The sequence below is a fragment of the Falco rusticolus genome, chromosome Z, assembly GCF_015220075.1.
Source record: "Falco rusticolus isolate bFalRus1 chromosome Z, bFalRus1.pri, whole genome shotgun sequence".
Lineage (NCBI taxonomy): Eukaryota > Metazoa > Chordata > Aves > Falconiformes > Falconidae > Falco > Falco rusticolus.
The window spans coordinates 44161707-44181294 of NC_051210.1; the positions used below are offsets into that span (position 1 = coordinate 44161707).

At 39.9% G+C, this 19588-nt stretch overlaps 1 pseudogene; it reads left to right on the forward strand.

The window, feature by feature from the left end:
* Positions 1 to 19588, forward strand: part of LOC119140968 — an 87059-nt pseudogene that overhangs the window by 16600 nt on the left and 50871 nt on the right.

Sequence of the window (19588 nt, forward strand, 5' to 3'; positions counted from 1 at the left end):
AAGCAAAACTTTTAACTTCCTGGTGGGAAAATAAAAAACTAGAAACTTTTATTGCTGTTTGTTAAAAATCAGGAAAAAATGTTCATTTTGTAAGCAGATTTTGCCAGGATTTATTATTGCTGGTTTCTAAAGCTTTCTATAACTCAATGCAAAGACCACATTCATCAGCTTGTTCTTGCAATGGGAGATTGTCATGGCATACAAAGCTCACAGTTGTAAACAATGGCTGTCATCCTGTGATGTTAAAGCTTGAAGCTATGTAAGGTAACCTTCAGAGCTTGCTTATATCTATATTAATGTGGTACAAGTATGGATTTATCCCATTCACCTCCTCTTTCCCAATAGTATTTAAAGAAGAAAGCTGTAGAGCTGCTGATTCAGGGAGAACAAAGGAAGTGGAGGATAAGGATAGTCTTTATAATTGGCAGTTAAGATAAAGTATGTGGGGGTTTGGCGTGTTGGTTTTGAGTTTGTTGTTTTATTTGTTTGTTTGTTGGCTAGCCACAAAGTTTGTTTCTGGCAATCCATAATCTTACTGGCAGACTCCAAAATGCCTGCCTTCTATCTTTTCTGAGATAAAGTCAGTACTTCTAGCTTTTTTTGACCAGCAATATCTAAATAATACTGCTAATAAAAAAAATCTGTAGGAGAATAATAGAAGATCTGCAATCTGTTGTCCAAAAATCTACATTAAATTTGGGTGGATCCACAGCAGCTGTGCTTTGATCCCACTCATCCTTTTTGGACTCTGTTGCCATTTAGTCACCACTCCTTCTCTGACTAAGATCTCATTCTGTCCATCTCCCAGGGATGTGCAGGATTACTGGCATTCAAGTTCTTATCTTTTCTTCTTTGTGACCAAATAGCCTTTTCAAGCTCAGTATTATTTTGGTTCAACGCAAGTTTTATGCAAGGTGCCCCTGCCTCTGGGGACAGGGTTTCAGTCAACTTCCATATTCTCCCTACCATACTACTGTGTTATTTTGGGCTGTGTTTTCATCCACCCAGTCATAGAATCACAGAGTCACTGAGACTGGAAAAGACCTCTGAAGATTTTATTGTCCCCACCTGTGCTCAAAGCAGGGTCATCTAGAGAAGGCTACTCGGGACTGTGCTTAGTTGGGTTTTGAACATCCTCCAAAGATAGAGATGGCCTCCCTGTACAGACCAGTTGGATGTTCAGTCATCTGCACATCAAAAAAAAGTTTTTTCTATGTTTACACAGGATTTCTTAAATTCCAGTCTATCTACGTTGTCTCCTGTCCTGTCATTGGGTACCACTAGAAGAGCCTAGCTCCATCTTCTTTACTCTCAGCTTCAGATATTTATGTGCACTGATGAGACCCCCTCATGAGACTTCACTATGGGAAACAGTCGCAGCTGCCTCAGCCTCTCCTTATAGGAGAGATGCTTATCTTAGAGGCCCTTCACTGGACTCACTCTAGTATGTCTGTACCTGTTATAATGGTGAGCCCAGACCTGGACCCTGCACTCTGTGTCTCACCAGTGCTGATTAGAGTGGAAGAATCACCTCCCTTCATCTGCTGGCTGCACTCCTCCTAATGCAGTTCAGGGGGCTGTTGACTTATGTTCAACTTGATGTCTCCTCCAGGACCTCCAGAGTCTTTTCTGTTGTGCTTTTTTTCCCGATGGTCAGCCCAGGGAGGAACGGTTCCTTCCCAAGTGCAGAACTTTGCATTTCCCTTTTTTTAACTGCATGAGATTCCCGTTAGGCTTATTCTCCTACCTGTTGAGGTACCTCTGAATTGCAGCACAGCAACCTATCTAGTGCATCAGGTTTTCCACTATCTTCCAAACTGTAGATGTCTCAAAGGTGTAAGTCATGTTTAGCAGGCAGAGCTTATTTCAGGTAAGTGTCAGCAGGCATAAGGTCTGTGCCATCCCATTCAATGCTGGTGAACGTAACAGTGAGAGACACTTTCCCCTTTTCTTGACATTCCACCTTTTCTTGCAGTCACCAGTGGCAAACGTACTTGTGAAAAGTAACCCAGTAATGCTCAGTAAATGACTTTATCACAAATATATGGCAATATTCTGTTCTTAAAAAGTTACAAACGCCTTCATGAGGAGATTAATTGTAGCAAGGGAACTGCCAGCTGCTGAGTTTTAAAATAAAATAAGAGTCTTAAGAACTGTATCATACAAATACAAACATGCCTTCTCCTCTCTAGAAAACTTTATTTCACTGGTAGAAATGTATCCACAGTTGTCGCACACACTTGAGCCAGAATTAGCAACTACCGCCCAAATGCCATGAACAATGCTTTTAAGCCTTTCATATAATAAGGAAGGTAGATCCCTCAGTCTCACTTTGAAAACTTTGTGCACTCAGGAAAACTAATGGGATAAGAGTTTGAGCCATGTACCAGGGAACTTCACTATACTGTAGCATAAAACTGACAAAGGAGAGTGGCAGACATACACAATTCCTACTGAAATTTTTTTTACAGATTGTCAGCTCTCTGCTTGTGTAAGTTCCTGCCCTGTTGGCACAAGTAATGAGTGGTGCTTTCTCAGTACTGTCTTTTCTTCCTTGAGCTAGAGGGGAAAGGGCCAAAGAAAAGTCAGCCACTTTAAGTCCCTTTGAGGTACCTATGTAGAAGTACTAGCCAGCCTCCAAGCAGTCACCAATAGGGCAGCCTAGAGTTGATGAGATGTTCCTTCATTGTCGATACGTTTTGCCCTTCATGTTTAGAAATTAAATGTATTGAAAATTTCTTAGACAACTGGGAAATTTTACGTGAACAGTAAAATGGGAGATTACAATGGGGAGGGAGATGTTAAAAAAAAAAAAAAAAAAAAGGCATTGTTTACTTTAGGAGGTTTTTAGTCCAAAATGCAGCAGATGGTTTCCAACTACATTGCTCTCTAAGGAACCTTCATAAGCATGGCAACAGTCTCTGTATTTTAATCTGTCTTTTCCATTTAAAGAACAAAAATGTTACTGTTCTATTGTGTGATTTTAAAGTTAGGATAATATTCAGCATAATTTTCTACCATTAGAGTACTTCCTGTTAGCTTGTTTTCCTGTTCTGCTTTCACATTCTTCAAAACTGTATGATTAGGAAACATCTTACTCTGTCACAGTTGCCCTTTTCATATTAAACTTCTCCCCTGAATGTAATATGTTGCTGTAGTTCTTTAAATAGTTCTTGTGCTCTGGAACATGGAAGGCAATGATGCATATTTAACCTTTGGTTATATAGGTGGAGTTGCAGTGTTTCATCTTATGGGATACTGTGATATGTTGGGTCCTGGGGAAGCACAGGGTTGGAAAAATAGAATTGAAATACCAGATATAAGCCTATAAAATTAAAGTTCCGTCACCAAGAGGATTTCTTAGCTCAAAATACAACATTAGGGTTAAGGGAAAACTCTTGCTTGAATTGTCAGAAACTTAGATCCAGTCCATCAGCATATCAGAGTGACTTTCTATCATTTATTCTGTTTCAGTTAGTTGAATTCTCGCACAGCCTAGGCAAAAAACAGTTTTTGGTTTTTTTTTTTAAGCAAAGTTTATTTTATAAACTTATTTTATAAATATTCTACTTAAACCTCTAAAACTTTTTTAAAAATCCTATTAGATAATCTCCATCACAAATTATTAATAATTTACTTAGCATCTTTGGTGACTGGAGATGAAACTTGAGTATAGTTAACTTCTCTAAAACTTCCCATATTCTTTGGCAAATTTGCCGTGTTTTCCTACTCTTGTTAGTTTACAGCTTTGTCAGACACACACTCTTAACATACACTATTATCAAGTACCACACAGGAGATGCCTAGTTCAAGGTGTATGATGGTGTTGTAGAATTAAGGAGTTGCTGCATGCTTTCTACTTCCTCAACAACAGAGACTCTGAAGGATATGGAGATATTTTGGCCTAGGCTGTGAAGTGAGAGGAGAGGATGTCTGGAATGGGATTTTGTCCTTGGTGGTGCACAGATGATAAAATTGGTGGTTAAGACTGAAATCCAGGTGGTGTTTGCATTTGCCATTCAAGGATCATGTCAGTAAATCTTTCTCAGTTGCAATCTAATTTAATGATTCAAAGCTATGGGAGCTCAAAAAATGATGTAAGATGACTGTGAAATGACCTTTCAGAAAGTTATCACACAGCCAATAGTATTTTCCTGTATTATATCTGTGTATATAAGGTGGCAAAGTTAGATGAAATGTATTGAGAACAGTTTTGATTGTATTTTAAAGTTAGTTTCAGATGAACATTTTGGATGGGAAATTTGTTGTTTATCAGCAATTTGATAAACAATCGAATAAAGTTCTTTGGCTTTTGTAAATACTTAAGTAATCTCCTCCTGAAACAGGAATTTGTATCTTTTCTCATAGTTGTGTGTAACCACCCATAACAGCGTCCTGTGCTCCCTGCATGGGCTGTGACAGGAGATGGAGTCTGTGTCATCTCTTTTTGGAAGTGAAATAAAGCATAACTATGGCAACAGCAAATTAGCCTCTTTGTATTCTGCAGTGCAAAGTGATAATGTAAGGTCTGACTAATTGGGGATAATATCAGAATATATTTTAGAAAAACAACATTGCAGTGTATCTATTTGAGCAATATAATACTGGCTTATACAGGGTGGGAGACTACTTGTGATTTAGAGGTAAGTCACAAGTAATTCATGGTGTAGATTTTATTTTTTTTTAAGTGATCTCAGGCAAGTGTCTCAGTCTCATATAAAGTCAAGAGAACTTCAGGTGCTAAATTGCTCGAATTGTTCAGAAGCAGTTAGTGTTCATCCTCCGCAGGGAAAAAAAAAATAGAAAGCGATCCTGGTAGTTAAACTGTTAAATTTTGGTGGGAAACTTCTACTTTAATCAAGTGCCTACTATATCAAGCTATATATTTTGTAGGATGACCTCACAAAACTTTAGTGTAGTTCTGAGAAAGTGTTGATAGATTAGTGTTTAGACTAGGCCACAAATCAGTATTTTGATAAAGTTCAGAGTGTGTGAATGCTGAGTGCCGCTGATCTCCCACTTCTGCTTTTTGTCTCAGAAGTAGTTTGGGGGTCGTTTTGGTCCCACGTATCACAGGTCTTGTGCAGATACTCACACCTTCTCTGGGGTTTGTGCCAAATATACATGCAAAAGGCTGATGTTGAACTCCGGTCACCGTTCTCATGTCACTGAAGTATTCATGTCACTAATGTCATGTTCATCTCATGTCACTGATGTATTTCACTAGTGGTGCATGTACCAAAGCGGAGATCTCTGGATGAAATATTTCTTGCAGTCAGAGCCAGCTTAACTTTTATTCTAAGAGAATACACATACATGCCTGCTGTGCGTCAAGTTTTTACTTCCCTTACATAGGCAGAAGTGCATTGTGGCTTCTGATTTCAAATCTGGTTTCCAAAATTGCTCCTGTCTTCACAGCTGATTGAATTAATGCAGAGAATGTAAGCAGTGAACATGACATGTCAGTGTCTTAATTGCATTTTGCTTTGATTTTGGAAAGATCTGCTCCCAGCACTGCTGGAAGGATGTAAAGGGTTTGGGTTTTTTGACAAATACAGCACTACTTATGGTTACGAAGTGCTTAGCTGCTACTACGTAAAGTTTCTTTAAGATTCTAGCTAGGCGTCCTAGTGTGTGGTGGTTTGTTTTGTTTTTATTTGTAAGCACCCTTTACAACAGCATAATTGTTGTCAGCAGTTGAGATTGAAAATGGTTGTTGTATGCTGCCACTCCTGTTTTGCCTCTGTACCAATGGCATCTGTAGCTATGTAAAGAACAGCTTTCTGTCCTGAAATGTTAAAAAAATTACTGATGTGACCTTGCCATCTTTTCCTTGTAGCTGAAGAGAGTTTATTATCATGGTTCTTACAATTCTTCAGTGCAAGTTTGTGTTTCCTCATAATACTCAATTCCTTCTAGGCTTTTTTCTGTCTTTAGTTTTAAAATAGTCTGGCAGAGTAGGGGAAGTAAGAAACAAGGAGATGAAAGATTGAACACATGTTGAAAATTGGTGTATGATGTGGATGGGGAAGGAAGGAGATGTACGTAACATTTCCGTGGTGGTAGCTTCCAAATGTCCTAGGGGTAGGGAGCTACTCGCACACTGGTATGCTAGACACAGTGGAGCCTGTGCCCTCCCTGGTTCTCGTATATCTGCTAGTGGAGGCTTGCCGTGCCAAGTGGCAAAGTTTTGCTGATCAGCTTTATTTGCCATATTTCTATAAAATGCAGAAGATGGGTGTTGCTGTTACTGAACTTGCAGAAATGAGAACGAAGTGTTGAGATTACAGCTTTTTTTTTTGGGGGGGGGCGGGGGAGGATAGCGAGGGAAGCATCGCATAGGCTAAGCAAATTGAAAAGTGGTGTTGTGAACAACAGTCATGCATTTGCCAGCTTTAATAATTTGTGTGTCTTGTTAGGTCTAAAGGCTTTAAGAACGTTTAGAAGTTGCTAAGTAGCTGCTGTGACAGCCTAAGTTTTTAATGTAAGAAGTCACATGTATTCACTGTCCTTAATGGGTACAAGCATATGAATTAGCAACACTGGAGCTGTCCCCTCCACCCTTGCCTTTCCATACGCTGCGGCAGTGACTCCTTGAGCACCGACCACCAGTTTTGACATGTCTGTTGTGGCAATGCAGTAAAGGAGCTCTGTTTTCCTGAGCAAAGCCATGCATTGGTTGTATTGGTTTTGGAGGCTTCTGCCTTTAGAAGTCAGGTGTGGATTTCAGGAACTACAACAAACAGTGTCAGTTTTTAGGGTTTTTTTTCTGCTGTTACGGAGAGTCAGGGTATTCAGGATTGTAGGGATTTTATGATTAATTTACCATCAGCTTCGAAGTGTTGGAATGAATATTTGTGAAGAAGCTTGTCCTACCACTGAATATAAGAAGTAGTTGTTTTCATAGGGTTATCAGGGCTAACCCTGTACAGAGTGTGAAAGAGATGCAGCTCAAAGGGTGGCTTTTGTTGGCATTTATTTGTTTATTGTAGATGAGTCACTTGTTTGTTTTGGCACTTTTGTTTGCACTGGACCCATTCCTTCCACTAACAACTAAAAGTATAATCTAGCAAGGCAAGAACATGTATTTAGAGTTCTTGTCTGGTGGATTTTGTCAGTTTTAAACACACTTTTTCTTCTGTTTTATTTTTATTCCTGCCTGTTACGGTACTTCCTATTACACACACCCCAAGAATATAAACTGTTACTGGCATCATCCAGGACATCCTGCAGCAGCAAAAGATTTTCCATTAGGAAGTTTTTTTTCACTGTTTCCTTTTATTTAGTACAAAAAAGAGGACTTTTAAAATAAATTAAAAAAAACCAAGAACCTTAAAGTAAGAGAATGCATTTCCAAGCTGAAAGCTGTCTATTGTGCGATTGAGAAATCCATGGAAATAGGGAAATCTGGCCAAAAGAAAAGAGGAGTGTACCTTTTGTTTGGAAATGTTTAAAAAATTGCATGAATGTGGTGCTTCAAGACATGATTTGGTGGTGGACTTGGCAGTCCTGGGTTGATGTTTGGACTTGATGATCCTAAAGGGGTTTTCCAACTTAAATGATTCTGTGATTCGATGATTCTGTGATTCTAAGATGCCCCTTTGTCTTTATTCCATAGAACACTGTTTCAAACAGGATTTTTGAGCCTGCATCAAGGTATATCAAGACATTGATTATCAGTGTTTTCTCCTGGGGAATGAGCTGGTGAGAATCTAATTTTGCATGATGCTGTCATAGTGGAACATCAGTATTGATCGAGGAGAATGATCTACTGCGTATTGGGCCTGTCATAAAACAGAGCAATAGCAAGGCTGTCCTGTCACACGTTCAGGTATATTGTGATCTAGATAGGGTAGAGTTCATCCTTCATCAGCTACCTTGGTATACCTGAGTTTTCAGTGTGTTTTAATTATAGTGGTTTTATTTGGTGTCTTTTTTACATTGCAGTTCTATTTCTTGGGATTGGTAGTAGTTTGTAATATGTATTTGCCTGAAGGATTGCACAGTAATGTAGCTAGAAATGTACAGATCGAAAAAATACAGTCTCAGCGAAGAAAAAAGGTGAAGAGTAGAAAGAATATAAGAATGAAATATCCGTTGGGTCTTCACTATTTATTTATTTGTTGCCTGCCTGGATTTTTGTGAAGGCTCTATTTCCAAAAGTGCTAGCTAAACAGAGGAAAAAGAGGGGTGTGGAGGAGACTAGAAGGGCATCAGGAGGGAACATATGAGAGATAGGTGAGACTGGGAAAGGATAGGGGGGAGGATGGAGAAAAAAGGGGGTATTTTGTATGCTATTTAGTTTTTTTCTTTTTACTTTACATTTAGACAGATCTATGTTTCTCTTTCAAATCATGCCACTGTATTGTAGAGCCTTGTTGGTAGCAGTTTTTTTCAGCTTCTTGATTTCATTTCAATGTTATACAAAACCAAAGCTTGTTTCTCAGCATTGAATGAAATCTCTTTGGAGTGTTGTATCACACTTGTTTTCAGATCTCTGCCACCTGAACTTCAGAACCAAAAGAACTTTTCAGGGTTTTGCCATTCCATTGCTTTTGAATTTGGTGATGAGATGATAAGTTAATTAACTGCAGTATTAGCCATTTTATATGATATAAATGAACCTTCTTATTCAACAGTAATTGTTAATTATAAAAAAATAAATAGATGGCAGTAACATATTTGTATTACCTTTCTAATAATCATTTGCACCATTTTGCATGTTTGTGGTACTGTAGTCACAGTAGTTATAGCATTCTTGAAGTGGAAACTTCCTGTCATTTATTTACTGTTATCTGCAGGAATAGTCAGAGGTGAGGGTCAGGCAAACTATAAACTCTCATATTGCCCTGTTTAGTACAGTGTTCTCAGTCAAAGATGAGGTTTCAGACTACCACTCCTTAGAATATTTATAAACATTTAAGTCTATATCCTGTGTATCACTAGATAGACTAAATTTCCTTTGAAGTGAGTAGGAGCCCACCCATGTATGTCAAAGGCGGCATGTGGTCTTTTATGAAGTTGGGTTGTTGTAAAGGGACACACACATCTTCAGGTTTGTTATAAAAGAACATCTCACGCCTAAGTATGTTTTGTGGTCCATCACAGCTTGAAATGCACGTGGGTACTGGCTTCCACTAACATGTTTACTGGGAATTCTAATCCAATTCCAAATCTGATCATAGAGTATACACATTTAAGGACGTAACAGCAACTTAGTTATCATTTTCTCATGACTGAAGACTTCCAAACACCCACCCCCACCCACCCCCCGCCATGTGATATTTTTAAATTAGCATGTCCCCAGGCTCAGTACACTAATGTTGTAAGGTTGCCTTTACTGAAGTCAGTCACTTGCAATGTACTTGGGAATTGTAGCCGCAGCAGTAAAAGCATTTGGCAATAAGCGTTGAGGAAGTGTTATGTAAAGCCTGTCTTTGGTTTGTGTGTGTGGTGCAGTCAGTTTAAAGTCAGCAATCAGAGCATATGAAAGTAATTTGAAACAGTTACTGCTGCTCCTGGTGGAAGAGCTTTGTATAAATGTGTGCATATATGTAGTTTATTTCCTGTTTTACAACGTTGAGCTAGGCTGCAGTCTCTTGATACTGGTGCCTAGTAATGACATTTTACTGCTCACTAACTGCAGCATTCACTGTTTCATGGATTAATATGGAAAAGGTATTTGAAGTAAAATGGTGAAATTTTAGAGTAAGGTGTTGCTCTGAAACAGGACACTGCAATGCAGGCAGGGACTCAAAAATGTTAGATCAGTCATTCCTTCTTCTCAGCTGTCTCACAGTAAGTGGCAAGGTAGGCTGACTGACAGTTGTATTTTGTAGGCAAATTTTGCCTCAGCTGTGGTGTCTTTTTGGTGCAAATCAGTGTAAATTTGCCTCATCCTTCTGTTTCATACGTGAAGTTGCCAAAAGCTGGGTTATTATGCAGACTAATGGACATGGCTTGTATGCCTACTGAGGTGGCCTTAAATAGCCAACTTGAAATTGAAGTGGGTTGCCTCTCTTCTGTAGGAAAAGTATTTCCTATATTTGGGGAATACTCACTGTCAATCAATTAGGAGTAATGTGGGACTATTGTACTTCTTTAAAGGGATAACGTCTCACGCACTCTGATTAATGAAACAGTATTTTTCCCCCATCTGCTGGTGTAATTTCTAAATGCAGTATTAGTTGTGGCATAAGTTTAAAACTTGAGAACTAGCTAAACCAGTGAATTTGGATCTTAATGGAGTTCCTGAATTCAGCATTAAGAGTAAGGAAAGAGACCAACGATTCTATTTTACTTGAAAGGGAAAGGAGCTTAGCTGCGGGGAGTGCTCAGAAATCTTCATTCCTATATAAATCTGTTAGGACTAAGGTAAATTGTGCTCTTACAGTTTTGGTGTGATGGTGTTTTTCAGAGGATTAGTTTAGCTGACTTTAATGAGTTACTACTAACCAATGGTGCAGGAGAAAGAACTGAGCTGAAAGATTTTCGGTTGTGTCCTTGCAGGATAAGAAGCTTTATACATTTGTCTCACTGGAGGGTTTCAGCTGTTAGTTTCAGACTCAGCTTTGCATTTGTTGGATACCTAACTTTTTTCACAGCTACATAAATTTTCTAGAGCCTTTCTTTCAGTTGTCTATCACTGAAAAGGGTGATATCTTTCTTTTATCTTTCATTCTGTGTAAATGAGTTCTGTGCTTTGTGTAGTATTTCCTTATGTAAATGTACACCTTAAGTTTGATTTATTGGAAGTGAATGATTTTACTGATATGAAAACATTATCCAAGGAGAGCATGATTAAATGACAGCTTCACAGCTAGAAATAGCCTCAAGTTTGCATGCCCTTGCTCTCAGTGGGGACCTCAGACATCCTGATATCAGCCGGAGGGACAACATGGCATGGCATAAGCAATCTAGCAGGTTCCTGGACAAGATTGCTGGCAGCTTCCTGAAGCAATGAAGCAAGGTGCTGTCCTGGACCCTGTACTCACAAACAAGGAAGGACATGTTGGCGATGTGTAGGTGGAAGGCAGCCCTGCCTGCAGTGACTATGGAGCAGAGCTCAGGATCCTGGCTAGAGGGAGCAGGACAAAACTTAAGCTCACAACCCTGGACATTAGGAGAGCAGACTTTGGCCTCTTCAGGGATCTGCTTGAAACAGTGACATGAAATAAGGCCCTGAAGGGAAGAAGGATGCGAGAAAACTGGTTAATATTCAAGGGTCTCCTCCTTAAAGCTCGAGGGTTGTCCATCCCAATAAGCAGAAAGTCAACTAACAAGCTAGAAGGCCTGCACTGTTGGACAAGGAGCTCCTGGCAAAACTCAAATGTAAAAGGAGACTATATAGAAGGTGGAAGAAGGGACAGGTGACTGGGGAATTACATAGAAGTGCTGTCTGAGAATGCAGGGATGAGGTTAGAAAAGCTAAAGCCCAAGTGGAGTTGGGTCTAACGATGAGTGTCAAAGGCAACAGTAAGGGTTTCTACAAGTCCATAAGCAGCAGAAGAAAGACTAGGGTCAGTGTGAGCCCACTACTGAATGAGGCAGGGGCCCTGGTGATGCAGCGCATGGGCTGAGGTACTGAATGCCTTTGCTTCAGTCTTTACTAGTAAAGACTTCAGAAAAATCTAAGGACTTGGAGACCAGTCAGAAAGTGCAGAGCAAGGAAGACATACCGTTAGTGGAAGAAGAGGATATTAAAAAATAATTAAGCAAACTGCCCATATATAATCCGTGGGCCCTAGCAGGGGACCCATGAGTACTGAGGAGGCTGGCTGATGTCATTGTGAGGCCACTCTCAATAATCCTTGGTCAGTCTCAGTGACCGGGAGAAGTCCCTGAAGACTGGAGGAAAACAGGTGTCACCCCCATCTTCAAGAAGAGCGAGGACCCAGACAACTACAGGATGGTCATCCTCCCCTTGATCCCCAGGGAGCTGATGGAGCAGCTAATCTGGAAACACTTGCACATTGAGGACAAGAAAATCAACCAAAGTGAAGTCATGCTTGACCAATGTGATAACGTTCTGTGATGGTTTTTGACACTGCGTGCCTTAAGAACCTCACAGAGAAGCTGATGAAGAATGGACTGGGTGGACCGTGAGATGGATTGAAAACTGCCTGAATGGCCAGACCCAGAGGGTGATGATCAGTGGCACAAAGTCTAGTTGGGAGACCAGTAACTGTACTCCAGGGGTCAGCAGTGGGTCCAGTCATGTGTAACATCTTCATTAGCAATCTGGATGATAGGACAGCCTACCCTTGGTGAGGTTGCTGATGACATCGAACTGGGAGAAGTGGCTGATAAACCAGAGGGTCCTGCTGCCATCCAGATCCCCAACAGGCTGGAAAAATGGGCAGTCAGGAACCTTATGCAATTAAACAAAGGCAAGTGCAAAGTCCTGCACCTGGGGAGGAACAACCCCAGGCACCAGTTACTGTGGGCTGGCTGGCTAGAAAGCAGCTCCTCAAAGGACCTGGGAGTCCTGGCAAACACCAAGTTGAACGTGAGCCAGCAGTGCATCACTGCAGTAACAAGGGCTGGTTGTATTCTGGCTGCACTAGGAGCGCTGCCTGCAGGCAGAGGGAGCTGATCCTTCCCTTCTGCTCAGTATTGGGGGAGCCACACCTGTAGTGCTGGGTCCAGTTCTGGGGTCCTGAGCACAAGAGAGGAAGAATCACAGAATCATGAAGGGAAGTTGTTCTGTAAAAGTTCTTTTCTTTCCTATTTAAAGCCTGTCTGTGTGCTATAATAAGTTTTATAGGATACACACACACACACACGCACACGTGCACCTGCACATTGTGATCTCCTTTTCTGTTTTTTGTTTGTTTCAGGTTTTTGTGGTGTTGGTTTTTTTTTAATAAAATAATTTGAAAAGCACTTTAGATATTTTCAACAGTAGCATACACTTGGGGGTTGGGGGTGGAGGTGGGTGGTAGCTTTTACATGTTAAGCATGTGAACTGTTTTACAGAGCCTCGTATTCCATGCGGATGGATGTTGGAGTATTTGACCAGAGGTTGTAAGTTCTGCTTCCAATGCTGATTTTGCTCTCATGCTTTCCTTCAAGGTGTTTGGCCTAAGTTAGAATAATGGAATGAGGACTGACTTGATCCTGCACTTTTATAGCACAGAAGACCAGAATGACCAGTAGAATTTTTGCTTTATGTAATTGTTCCTCACTAAAAATGTATGTATTTAAGTTTTCTTTTGGTTTTTAAGAATCCTGTAATTGAATGGCTTATTTGCAGATATATTATTGCCTCCACCTTTATACCTGGTAGCAGAAATAACATCGAAATAGTGAGTTACATAGCTGTCAAAGAAGTGGTGCCAGTGCAGAAGCAGACATTCAACTATATGCATAGCGCTAGTCCATATGGATTTATAAATAACTTTTGAAAAAGTATATTGATTTTTCTCCACAGAGCTTTTGATGGTGATTATTAATATGTTTGGAGCCAATCTCTCTGTTACATTAAGAGTTTTGCAATTTTCAAAGTTAATCATCTTCCATGTCATCAGCAGAGGAAAAGTCACTAGAATGTGCTTTTAAGACACAGGATTTGATAGTGAATGAGAGCTGTTTCCCGGGTAACAGATGTGGAAGATGGTTCTGAATCCTACAGAATATGAATGGAGTATCTGAAATAGCTGATGGGTTTTTGGGAGTTGTTTTTTTCGATGGTTTTCCCCCACCTCCCCTGCCAGATTTATTTCTTTATACATTTATGGTGGGGTTTTTTGTATTGTTGGTTAGTAAAAGGTGACAGGTAATACTTCAAAATATTGCCTGGCATGGATATCGGGATGCTTATTGGTAAATGAGCAAGAGAAGTGAAAACACATTTTATTTTTGGGTTACATTCCTATTAGAAAACAAGAACTAACTGTATATGAGTTGTAGAGATGAAATCTGCTCTGGCTTTCCCCCAAGTCATTAAAAACACTGTCTGTCCCTGCCTAGTAGTAGTGGAAATGGTTGTGGCTTTGTTTTCATGTAACTATGTGCATTACATTGTGAAGCTAATTTCAGCATTTAATATGGTCCCTCCATTAAAGTAGTTAACGGAAGGGGCAGAGTAGTCCTTCAAGGTTGCCAAATGACTCTAAATATTTTCCTTTCTGATAACATAAGAAATTTCCTTTCTTCTGCTTCAGGTCTGCTCCTTGAAACAAAGAGTTTCATTCTGTATAATTTTTCTGCCTCCATTGTTTTAAAAATGTCTTTGTTGCTCTGACCTCACAAATATTCAGTAAGTCAGGTTTATTTACTTAAAGCCATTTTTGCTACATCCACATTTGTGCACTAGCACAATTTAGTTGGGTATATCAAACTGTTAATCCTACAGTTATAGAAAGATGTTTCCTTCTGCTAGCTGAGCAAGCCTAACTACCGCAGTACAAAATATTACAGAACTTGTTTGAATATTGTTTAGTTTTCAGTACAAGCAGCAGATCTCCTAATTTAATTACTAAATATTGCTATCTTTATTCTTATAATTATTTCTGCCCATGAAATAGCTATTTGTGTTAACAGAAATAGCTGTTTTTCTGTTAAAGAGAGTCAGAAATGTGGCCTGTTGTAGAGGCTTGAGAGCAGAGGCTTGAGGCTACTGAGTTTTGCAGAGCTGGTAAATCAGCTATAGCTATAAAACATGATGCTGTTAGTGAGCCTTTCCCAGTGGCCACTTATAACTGGAGAAGAGGTTTAATACTAGATTATGGTCTAAAGATGGCACTGAACATTAGTTTCATGACCCCAGTACCTTACCTTCTGTTTTACTTGTAGCATTTTGATTTTATCATGCTTGACAACAGGGACAATTGGGAAGCTAATACAGACTTCTCTTGCTTCTGCTGGGACCAGGGGGCTTGCTCCTGAAGATATCCAGTGACTGGTCCCTTACCAGCACGACAGTGTTGAGTGAGACACAGCTGCTGGGACAAGAGTGAAACCTGTTGTCATGCAGCAACAGGTGAAATATATTTGTTTACTAACTGACCTCCATCTCTTCAGGTATGGCAAGTGGAAGGGAGCAAGCACATGGGCTGGTCTCTACTGTAGATGAAGATATCATTGCTGTTTGAGAGCTGATAACAATGAAGAGCAACCCCGATCTCAGGCATTTGAACTTCTCAAGTGTGGATCCAGGATTTACAGTAGTCCATCACCTCTGCTAAAGCTGTTGTTCTGTTTCTCTTAATGGTGGCAGGGTTAGCAAAACTAATGAGTTACCTTTGCTCTGTCCTTAGCAGTTACAGCCATCTAGTTTTGCTGTGGCTGTATTCACTGTATTCACCGTCTGCTCATTGAGTAATTAAGTTGCACACACAAAGTGTTTAGGAGAATGAGGGCATAGAGTTCTGGTTTTGGGGGGTTTTGAAGTTTTTTTGTTTGGTTGGGTATTTTTAGTAACTTTTTGTTTCTTCCGTAAAGAATTGAGGTACTAGACTTGGAAAATAAAGCTGACAGGCAAAAGAAGAGTTAAGGACAAAAGAGACCATGGCCAAAATACATACAATGTTGTATTCCTTGAATTTTCCGGAAAAAATGTAATATTTGTTTTAATTGAGAAAGTGGATTTGGTTAGGTAACACCTACCTACGTGGCAATTGGTAGTTGGAAGCAGAGAGAAAAAAAAAGAAGGCTTGAAGTGACTGGAAGAAGGTAAATATGTGACATTCACTAATTTATTCACATCTTAACCTTTCAGAATATTTTGCCTCTTGGCCTAGTATAGGTCAGTAGAGCATGTATCCTGTATTTTGGCAGTAATGATTCAACAGGTCATTTCCTGAAGATAAAAGCACTAAATTTATTCTGAGTAAGTGCTTAAAAAAGATGTCACTGAGGAGAAAAATACACATTGGGGTTTTGTGGGTTTGGTTTTTTTACACAAATAACCTTTATAAACTTGCTTGTAATAACAGAATTCTAGAATTCTAACACCTTGGAGGTATATAGCCATGTTGTAAAGTTCCCCATTCTCTAATGCTTCTAGAATGGACAATATCAAAACGTGATTCCATACCTCCAAGGTATATAATATATCAATATTTTACTGTTCTATTATCTACCCTTCCTGTACTACCTGCTCTTTACTACCCTGTTACCACTTTCATTATCCTAATGTAAAAAGTGTACTCCATTTTCTTAAGCCCCACCATCTGAAGTCTTAAAACACAAGTTAAAATTTGTGTATCTCCATTTGTTTTCCAACAATTTGAATTAAAATATACTCAATGCAAATCTGATCGTGTATGCAGTTCTATCCTGAAATGCAGTTACCTTTAGCTTAATTTCTCATGCATATTGGCACAACCTCTCTATTCAAACTCTTTTTGAACAGCCTGCTACTTTTTAACATGCTTTAAAATTATGTTCTGTCGAGATGCGATTCAAAAGCCTTGTTTCATTTTAAGCTTATGAGCACTGAAGATTTTTTTTTAGATAGCTTATGGGAAGGGAAAAAAAAAAGCACATGTTGTTGGATTTGCACAGAGACCCTGTATTCTGGGTTTGTGACAAGAGGCACAGCTAGGCACATGAAAAGCTGCTGGAAGGAAGAATACAGAAGGAAGAGTGTGCCCTCTACTGAAGGGCAAGGTAGGGAGCAGCACAAAGCTTTTGAATCAGCTCGTTTTCAGGATTATGAGAGGTCAAGTGGTAAAGCAGGATGGCTTTGTTTATTACCTGTGTATTTCATACCACTTTATTAATCACTTGAATAGGCAATTCTCATGTGCTGTAGGTTGGTATAGAAGAGATCAAATCAGATAATAATAAAATGTTAACCTTGTATTTCTTTTAAAATTAAATTGGATACATGCAGGAACAACTCTAGCTTTAATTATAGGTGATGATCTCTTCAAACCTGGCTCCATCTGTCTTTGGTGTTTGTGGGACTTGGAAAACAGCATTTTTCTTTAAAAGCCAAAATTGGATTTTTTAAACTTAATTTCATAGCACTGCAGTGTATCCCTGACAGTGAAGTTAACTGTTGCACAATGTTTTTTACTTGAACCCAAACATTAATAGAGGGCACTGCTGTAATGTAATAGGACTGTTTATTCTGACACATAAAAATGTAGCACAGCAACTCAACCTGGATTAATCAGAGTGTTTTCCTCTCAAATACAAGGGTTTCACTGGCAGTAAAAAAAAAGGGGGGTGGTGGGGGGTGGTTTTGTTTTGCAGCTCATTTGTATTTGAATTGTATTTACATTGACTTCTTAAATCTGAAGAATGCCAGGACTGCCTTTCTGAGGGCTGTGGTATATAATGTAACATCTGCATCTTACTAAAATAGATTCCTCCAGATATTTGTTTCGTATGTATTCCAGCTTATCTCTATGTTCCATCTCTCAAGAAAACCAATACAATGCCATAATTAAAGAAATCCTGAATATTTGTTGAAAGAACAGCTATATTAATCTTCTTTTTACAGACAAAAATATTAAGTATTTCTTACTGTTTGATAAAAAAATGTGATTAAAAAATCATGTTCTGATGAGTGCTATGGTCCTGTTACCTGGAGAGCAGAGCTGTGCTGTCAGTCTCCTAGAGAAGGACTGTTGAACAACATGGGCTTAAATAAGGGGCAGCTACAGCTTTGAAAGGAAGTCCACAATGGATGATGCAAAATACAGAAGAAGGTCATAGAGTAAGGATTGATGACAGTCGTAAATATTTCAGGAAAATGGCTATGATATATGAGTAACACATAACATACCACGCTTTTCTAGGTTACATGGGTTTTGCTGGCTATTACTGTTAATGTTTGGAGCCCTGCAGTTGCATGGTCTTTCATTAAAGTGATACTATGGTACTGAGATAGAGTATGATGAGTTGGGCATTTGCTGTGTTTTCCTAGTTTCTTGTATTTGAAGATGAAACGTTCAGAGGAACTCTCCTCTTTGTGCTGATATATTTCGACACCTAGTGGTACTAAAGAGTAAATCACTGAAAGTTTGCTAATGGGAATACCGTTAACCAGCAGTGGATTCTCAGTGGAGAGGTGAAGCAAATACTATAGCTCAGCCAGGATGGGTTAATTGTTAGAACTTCTGAAAAATTACAGTGAAGGTTTTAATAAGAAAGTACAACAGGGTTTTTTTTGCTCCTGGACCATCATTCTGTTGGCAAAGTACAAGAAAAGGCCGTCCATGACCCTTTCATATAAAAGCTCTGTGGGGTAGGAATGGATTTGTTCAGTCACATCATACATCAGCATCAGTTGAGTAACAGGAAATAGAGGAAAATGAAAGCTATGGTGAGAAAGGGGTTGAGTAATTACAAGAAAAAAAATTCTGCTCAGTATTAATCAGGTTTGTAAGGGTGACTGAAAGCTGCAGAAGGATATCATGAGCGTAGGCAGTGAAATGGCAGGTAAAGCTAATTGTAGACCAGCATAAAGTAGTGCAGATGGAGAACAACTATATGGCACATGCACTTTCTCTCTTTTGATTACTTGCAGTAAAGATAACACAATGGTGCCACTTCATAAATCTAAGTTTTGGCAGCACCTTAGTATTTGAAGTCTTGGTACTCCAGGTGTATCTCAGAGGTAAACAGAACTGAGGAAGCTTCAACAAGGGTCAAAGGAGTGATCAAGCTATGGAGTATCTTCCATCTGAGAATGAACTGACCTGATTAGAACTTTTCAACCTAGAAAAAGTACAGCTGAAGGTGAGTATGTGTGGTGGGTTGGCCTTAGCTGATCTCCAGGTGCCCACAAAGATGCTCTCTCACTCCCCCTTCTCAACAGGACAGAGCAGAAAATACGATGAAGAACTTCATGGGTCAGGATAGGGACAGGGAGATCACTCGCCCATTACTGTCATGGGCCAAACAGACTTGGCTTAGGGAAATTAATTTATTGTCAATTAATAGCAGAAGGGCAGTGAGAAGAAGAGAAAACTTTAAACATCTTCCGCCCAGCCCTATCTTCTTTCAAGGCTCAGCTTGACTCCTGACTCAACTTCCTCCCCTCGAGCAGCACAGGGGCATAGGGAATGGGGGTTATGGTCAGATCATAACACTTAGTCTCTCCTGCTCCTCCATCCTCACAGTCTTCACCTGCTGCAGCCTGGGGTCACTTTCACAGGACAGTCCTTCACAAGCTTCTCCAACATTGGTCCTTTATACAGGCCAAAGTTCTTCAAAAACTGGTCCAGCATGGGTCCCTTCCACGATGTGCAGTCCTTCAAGAACAGACTGCTCCAGCGTAGGACCCTGTGAGCCACAGGTCCTCCCAGGGGCCTGGTCCTACATGGGCTCGGCATGTCCACCTGCTGTGGCATGGGGTCCTCTATGGGCTGCAGGGGGACAAACTGCTCTACCATGGTCTTCTCTGTGGGCTGCAGGGGAATCTCTTCTCCAAAGTAGAGAGCAGAGGTGCCTCAAGGACCTCCTCTTCTTCTTCTTCACTGTCCTTGGTGTCTGCAGGGCTGTTTCTTTCACATATTCTTACTCCTCTCACATAGCTGTTGCACAGTTTTTCTTACCCTTTCTTAAATACGTTATCACAGAGGCGCTACAAATATTGCTCACTGGCTTAGCTTTCACCAGCAGTGGGGAT